The sequence below is a fragment of the Mus caroli genome, unplaced genomic scaffold (assembly GCF_900094665.2).
Source record: "Mus caroli unplaced genomic scaffold, CAROLI_EIJ_v1.1 scaffold_19014_1, whole genome shotgun sequence".
Classification (NCBI taxonomy): domain Eukaryota; kingdom Metazoa; phylum Chordata; class Mammalia; order Rodentia; family Muridae; genus Mus; species Mus caroli.
This window is the reverse complement of record NW_018390869.1, coordinates 1-7,087: the sequence shown is the minus strand read 5'-3', so window position 1 is coordinate 7,087 and position 7,087 is coordinate 1. Positions and strand designations below refer to the sequence as shown.

General features: G+C 48.5%; 1 pseudogene; it reads left to right on the top strand.

Annotated features, from left to right (window-relative positions):
- Nucleotides 1-1,996: 1,996 nt before the first annotated feature.
- LOC110288878 lies at nt 1,997-6,157 on the top strand (annotated as a pseudogene).
- The last annotated feature ends 930 nt before the right edge of the window (nt 6,158-7,087 follow it).

The window sequence follows — 7,087 nt, the reverse complement described above, 5'->3', positions numbered from 1 at the left end:
ATAATATAAAATATCTTGGCGTGACTCTAACTAAGGAAGTGAAAGATCTGTATGATAAGAACTTCAAGTCTCTGAAGAAAGAAATTAAAGAAGATCACAAATTTCCTAAGCATGTTACTTATTCAGATGAATTGAATGAATTTGTCTGTTTTGTGTAAAGTATCTTTTGGCATCAGGTAACCTCATTGTACCTTGGATGACCTTAATGTATCTCTTAACTTCCTTGTTTTCTTCTGTAATATAAGTCTGATGCTTGCTTTTATAAATTACATTCAGATGCAACACTCTTTCTGGTGTTCGTGTATGCTTATCATTTTTTCTCTGACTCCTTGCCTACCTGAGTACTAGAACCCTGATTCCAACCCTGGGTTGAGAAACCGATTGAGTCCAGCCCCCAAATGTCCCTATGGTTCTTTCCTCTGTCCTGGCATCTGCTTCTTCTGTTTTGTTTCTCTTGGCATCCTTCCTCCATGCAGATCTCTCTCCAGTCTGATGTCTATCATGTGGCTGGTGTTAGAGGCACAGCATCTTCAGATGGGATGGCTAGACCTGCCTGTTAGCTTCCAGATTCTTGCTGAAGAGAATGGGTCTCTGGTAAGAAAAGCCTGGAACCCAAATTCCCCCAGGTCTAGCACCAGCCTGCACGTTCCCTATCCATAGTTGAAACAAGATAAAACATCTGAAGACTGGCTATGGTTGGTGTGTGCACAGAACATGGAGAAATACTAGGGACCACAGAGCTATGAAAAGGCTCTTCTCTTTGGTTATAGAGAAGTTTGTCTGGTGTGTGTGTGTGTGTGTGTGTGTGTGTGTGTGCATGCATGCTGCTTGGGTTTGTTTGTTGCTAGTTTATTTGTTTTTAGAAGGGGCTCCTGTAGCTTAGTCTGGCCTCTAACTGTCCATGTAGCTGAAGCTAGCCTTGAACTATTGATCCTACTTTGTCAGCATAGTGAGTTCTGGGATTACAGCCATTTGCCTTCACAAATAGCTGTTTGCATATATGAAAAGGTCAGGAAAAATCCCGTCAAGGCTTAGATAACAACTCCTCATCCAGAGGTCCTTGAGCATGCAGAATGCAGATGGAAGGACCTTGATGTGGGACCGCGAAAGGCTGTCTGTGTTCTGGTAAAGCAAAGCTTACTTCAGGGACCCAGTAGAAAATCCTACAAGGGATGGAACAGTGAGCTATGCCCCCAGACTCAGTTGCCTGACACCAGGAGCCCTCAACTTTATCATCCTGTGGCCATCAGTCATATAGGCTGTTCAGACTCTACCCTCACAGTTACCTGGCAATAGCCAGACAAGCTCCTCCCCACAGTTACCCTGTAATAGCAATGTAGCCCAGCTCACCATAAAAGGGACTGCTTGGCCCCTCTTCTCTCTCTTGCTTCTCTTACTTCTCTTGCTCTGTCTCTCCACCTCCTTTCTCTCTTCTCTCCACGTGGCCATGGCTGGCCTCTTCTTCTTTACCTTTTCTTACTCTCTTTCTGTTTTCTACAATAAAGCTCTAAAACCATGGGCTGTGTCTGCTCATCAAGACCCACTGTGCTAGAATGATGGAATAGGCCTTCCCCTAAAGTGTCACATCTAATCTCCCATAAGGAGGTTTCCCAGCATTTCCACCCTCCAAGCTGGACCAGAAACTCTCACCCTTGTGGATATGACCCAGCGCCCTTTCTCCCTCTGCCCCTTTTCCCGGCCCCCGGAGCACACCAGGCCGCACCTGGGGCCCCCACCCATTCTCAGCTCTTCCTCTGTGTCCAGCGACATTCTGTGATGCCCAAGACCTAGAACCTGTCGTCCCTGGCTTCCTTGAAACTCAGTGACCCCGGACTTCTCCCTCTCATCCCCGAGGACTGGGGTTCCATGGCTTCCCACAGCTAGATACCAAGCCTGGTGATGTGGAGAGCACACAGGCAGTCCCTGTGTCTGCCTGGTCAGAGCCCCAGAGCTCTGGCAGGACGTGGGTTATCTCTCCCACTGGCTTTATTTCCCCATGTCCGGTACCCACACCTTGCTACTGAAAGATCCTGACAGAATGTAAAAGGTCACAGAAGCCCTGAAATTGGCAAGATAGATTTCATTGTTAGTAGCACTAGCTTCACTGATTGAGAAAAATAGAGGTACACAATGCTCTGGCCACTCCTCAAAGATGTGTGTCTGACAATGTTCTGACCAGGTGTGTGCCCATTGCTGCACCTCACTGCCAGGTATTTGTGATATTGGTTGCTATATTGGTTGCTGGGAAAGAGTCGGAAAATCTCCCCAGCAACCACAGTCGAGGCCAATCTGGAGTGGCTGCACCTTCATTAGACTCCTTCCTTGTTTCCCTCCCGTACCCATTTCTTGAGGAATCAATCATTTTAGAATAGACATTGTTTAGATCTGGAAATCATCCCCTACTTCCCCCCTTTTCCTTTCCCCCTTAAGGACCTATAAAAACTGAGACCCCCTTTCCCCTTGAGGTCGACTCCTCTACCCCTGCATGGGATACGAGTTGTCTCCAGAGCTCTGGCTTTCCCCGAATAAATCCTCATGTGGTTTGCATCAAGCTTGGTCTCTCATGAGTACTTGGGGGTCTGCTATTATCCTGAGGCCTGAGCGAGGGGCTTCTCTTGGAGTCTTTCATTTGGGGGCTCGTCCTGGGATTGGCGCAACCACCCACGTCTCCAAAGACCCACTTGGAGGTGAGATTTTTTGTCTAAAAATATTTCTGTGAGCTGGCAAGGTTCAGTGCTGAAATTTGCAGCTGCTACGTTTCATGAGAAACAGAGACCTGTGCCTCGGTATGAGGCACTGATTGTGAACAGCAGATGTGCTGGAATCACCGGCTGCTGCTTGCTCTGGGGGACAGCCCGAGTGAGGGGAAAGACTCCAGGAGTCTGTCTGGGGCGGGCAGTGCACTTCCTTGACCTTCTGCATTTCTGAGTTGGTTTTGTCTGTCCGTTAGAAAACGGGCATCTGTCAGTGTGTGTATGTGTATTTTCTGTGTTTGTTTTGTGTTTAACATGGTTTAAATGATGGGGCAGACTGTAACAATCCCTCCCCCAAGTTTGACTTTAGACCACTAGACTGAAGTTAGATCAAGAGTCCATAATCTTTTAGTAGAAATTAAGAAAGGACCTTGGCAGACGTTTTGCACCTCCGAGTGACCAGCTTTTGATGTAGGATGGCCACCAGAGGGGACTTTTGATTTGACTCTTATTTTTGAAATTAAAGCCATTGTTTTTCAGAGTGGACCTGGGTCCCACCCAGATCAACAGCCTTACAATAACCATCTGGCAGGGCCTTGTCCAGCATCCTCTGCCTTAGATCAAACCATGGATTCCCCAGCGTAGGTCAAGATCCTGAGCCCTGACTCCATGAGAAACAAAAGTGAAACCATAGGCTCCACCTGAAACGGAGCCTCCTCTTCAACCCACAGCTTCCCCCAAGATCTATCCTGAAATTGAAGGGCCTCCCGAGTGGCCAGAGTTCCCTTCCCCTCCTCCCTATCCTCTGCCTCCGCAGGTCCCTGCGCCCAGCTCTGGGATTGCTGGCAGTGCTGTTGGAGGACCAGCGGCTGTGACCCAAAGCCAACGAGCCCAGAGTCCCCCAGCAGATGGAGCTCCTGACACCACTTCTGCTTTTCCTTTGTGAGCTGTGGGTGACCCGCCCACAGACCCGCAGTCTCTGCAGACCCTCCAATATTGGCCTTTCTCATCGGCTGATCTGTACAATTGGAAAGCTAACCATGCCTCCTTTTCCGAGAATCTGGCCAGCCTGATGGTCCTGGTGGAGTCTCTTATGTTTTCTCATCCACCCACTTGGGATGATTGTCAGCAGCTCCTCCAGGTTCTGTTTACTACTGAAGAAAAAGAGCACATTCTCCTGGAGGCTCGGAAAAATGTTCCTGGAGTGAATGGAGTCCCAACCAACCTACCTAATGAGATTAATGCTGGGTCCCCTCTAGACCGGCCAGATTGGAACTACAACATGGCTCAAGGTAGGGAGAGGTTGGCAGTTTACCGCTGGACTCTGGTTGCAGGTCTAAAGGGAGCAGCGAGATGCCCCACCAATTTGGCTAAGGTAAGGGAGGTGATGCAGGTCCCCGTCTGTTTTTCTGGAAAGACTGATGGAAGCTTATAGATGCTATACTTCTTTTGACCCCACCTCTGAGAGTCAACAAGCCGCAGTTGCTATGGCTTTTATCGGGCAGTCAGCATCAGATATTAAGAGGAAGTTACAGAGATTAGAAAGATTACATGCCATGGCTTTACAAGATTTAGTTAAGGAGGCAGAAAAGGTGCATCATAAGAGAGAAACAGAGGAAGAGAAGGGGAGAGAGAGAGAGAGAGAGAGAGAGAGAGAGAGAGAGAGAGAGAGAAGTGCAAAGAAGAAGAGAGGGAGAATAAGAGGGAAAGAAGACAGGAAAGGAATTTAAGCAGGATTTTGGCCGCAGTAGTAGGGGAGCGTGAAGGAAGAAACAGGCCAGAGAATAGACAGACAGGGTACCTGGGCAACAAGGAACCCAGACCTGGAGGAAGAAGATCTGTCCAGAAGATTTTAGAGAAGGACCAGTGTGCCTATTGCAAGGAAAAAGGACATTGGGCATGAGAATGCTCAAAGAGGAAGGGAAGGACCCCTAAGGTCTTGATTCTGAAAGATGATGAATAGGGGAGACAGGGCTCGAACCCCCTTCCCGAGCCTAGGGTAACCCTGATGGTGGAGGGGACCCCCATGGACTTTTTAATTGACACAGGGGCAGAGCACTGTGCGTTGAAACATCCACTGGGAAAATTAAAAAATAAAAAAAAAAAACATAGTAATTGGAGCCACTGGTCAGAAACAATACCCCTGGACCACTGTGCGCACCGTAGATCTGGGGAAAGGCCAAGTGAGTCATTCCTGAGTGTCCCACACTGCTTCTAGGAAGAGATCTTTTGACTAAGTTAAAGGCCCAGATCAGATTTACCCAAGAAGGGCTGAGAGTAAGTTGGGAATCTCCCACCTCCGTAGTCTTAGCCCTGCAGCTTGAGGAAGAATACCGATTGCATGAAGGCATAAAGCAAACGGAGGTGCCAGACCTAAAAGATTGGTTGACTGCTTTCCCTAGAGCATGGGCAGAGACTGGAGGCATGGGAATGGCTGTCAGAGTTCCCCCTGTGGTTGTGGGACTGAAGACGGATGCAACCCCTATAGGAGTGCGACAATACCCAATGAGCCGTGAAGCAAGAGATGGAATCAGGCCACATATTCAGAGACTATTACAATTAGGTATTTTGGTACCTTGCCAGTCACCCTGGAATACTCCTTTACTGCCGGTAAAGAAACCTGGCACGAGTGACTACTGACCAGTCCAAGACCTGAGAGAGGTCAATAAGAGGGTCCAAGATATTCACCCAACTGTTCCTAATCCCTATAACCTCCTCAGCTCACTCCCTCCGGAGTGAAAATGGTACACAGTACTTGATTTAAAAGATGCTTTCTTTTGCCTGAAGTTACATCCCTCCAGTCAGCCTATATTCGCCTTTGAGTGGAGAGATCCTGACACTAGACAAACAGGACAATTGACCTGGACACGGTTACCCCAGGGGTTTAAAAACTCCCCCACCCTTTTTGATGAGGCTCTACATCGAGATTTAGCCTTCTTCCAAGCTGAAAACTCCCAGATAACTCAGCTTCAATATGTTGATGACTTGCTCCTTGCTGCAAACTCGGAGAGAGAATGCCGACAGGGGACCAAGAGATTGCTAGCAGAACTGGGTGAGTTGGGTTACTGGGCCTCTGCTAAAAAAGCCCAGCTATGTCAGATGGAAGTNGTCTACTTGGGATATACCCTCTGGGATGGAAAACGGTGGCTGACAGAGGCTAGAAAAAGGACTGTGACTCAAATACCAACACNGGCTACTCCAAGACAGGTGAGAGAATTTTTGGGCACTGCTGGGTTCTGCAGACTTTGGATACCTGGGTTTGCAACACTGGCTGCCCCCTGTATCCTCTAACCAAGGAAAGTGGAGAATTCAGATGGACATCAGAACATCAGAAAGCCTTTGAAAATATTAAGGAGGCCCTTCTGACTACGCCAGCTTTGGCATTGCCAGATCTAACCAAACCCTTTATCCTCTATGTTGATGAGAGGGCAGGGTGGCCAGAGGAGTTCTTACTCAGGCTCTAGGGCCATGGAAGAGTCCCGTGGCATATTGTCTAAGAAGCTGGATCCAGTGGCCAGCTGATGGCCCACATGTTTAAAGGCCATTGCTGCAGTAGCCCTACTCGTTAAGGATGCCGACAAATTAACTCTGGGACAGCCAATAACTGTGGTAGCCCTCCACTCTCTTGAAAGCATTATCTGCCAGATCCCAGACTGATGGATGACAAATGCCCGGATGACTCACTACCAGAGTCTGCTGCTGACTGAACGAGTTGTGTTTGCTTCTCCTGCTATCCTCAATCCTGCTACCTTCCTGCCTGAAACGTATGATTCCTCGCCCATTCACTGCTGTGCAGGCATCCTTGCAGAGGAAATTGGGATCTGAAAAAAACCTAGGAGATCAGTTGGAGGGTTATCTGGGAGTGATGTCCCTCTGTTCTTTGTAACATGAGAGCAATCGACAGCCCAATGTCCCTCTTGATGGCACCTAGGTCATGGCCCCCTTGGCTGGAGGGGATTAGGGTAGGCTTTTGCCCAATGACCTTGCCGACCACACCTGTAACAGGTACCTGGTGGCCTCTGAGTCTTAGAAGACCATGAGCATGGCGTAGCGGCTGGAGTTGGTCGGACAGCCTAAGCCAGTGTATTGTATTTTTGTTTGCGGACTTTCTCATCTCTCCCATGGTACACTTTGAAGGCCAGCGCTAAGACTTAGCACTGTGGGATTAGGGGCTCCCTCTCCAGGGTTTTAAGTTTAGCTCTTATGTCAGGGTAGCTCTGGGAAAGAAGTGGGTCATCTGAAGTTGCTTACCTTCTGGGTTTTCAGGGTTCAGGTGGATATGCTGCAATAAAGCCTTTTAAAGGCATTTTAAAAATTGAGATGGAGCCGGGCGTGGTGGCGCACGCCTTTAATCCCAGCACTCGGGAGGCAGAGGCAGGTGGATTTCTGAGTTC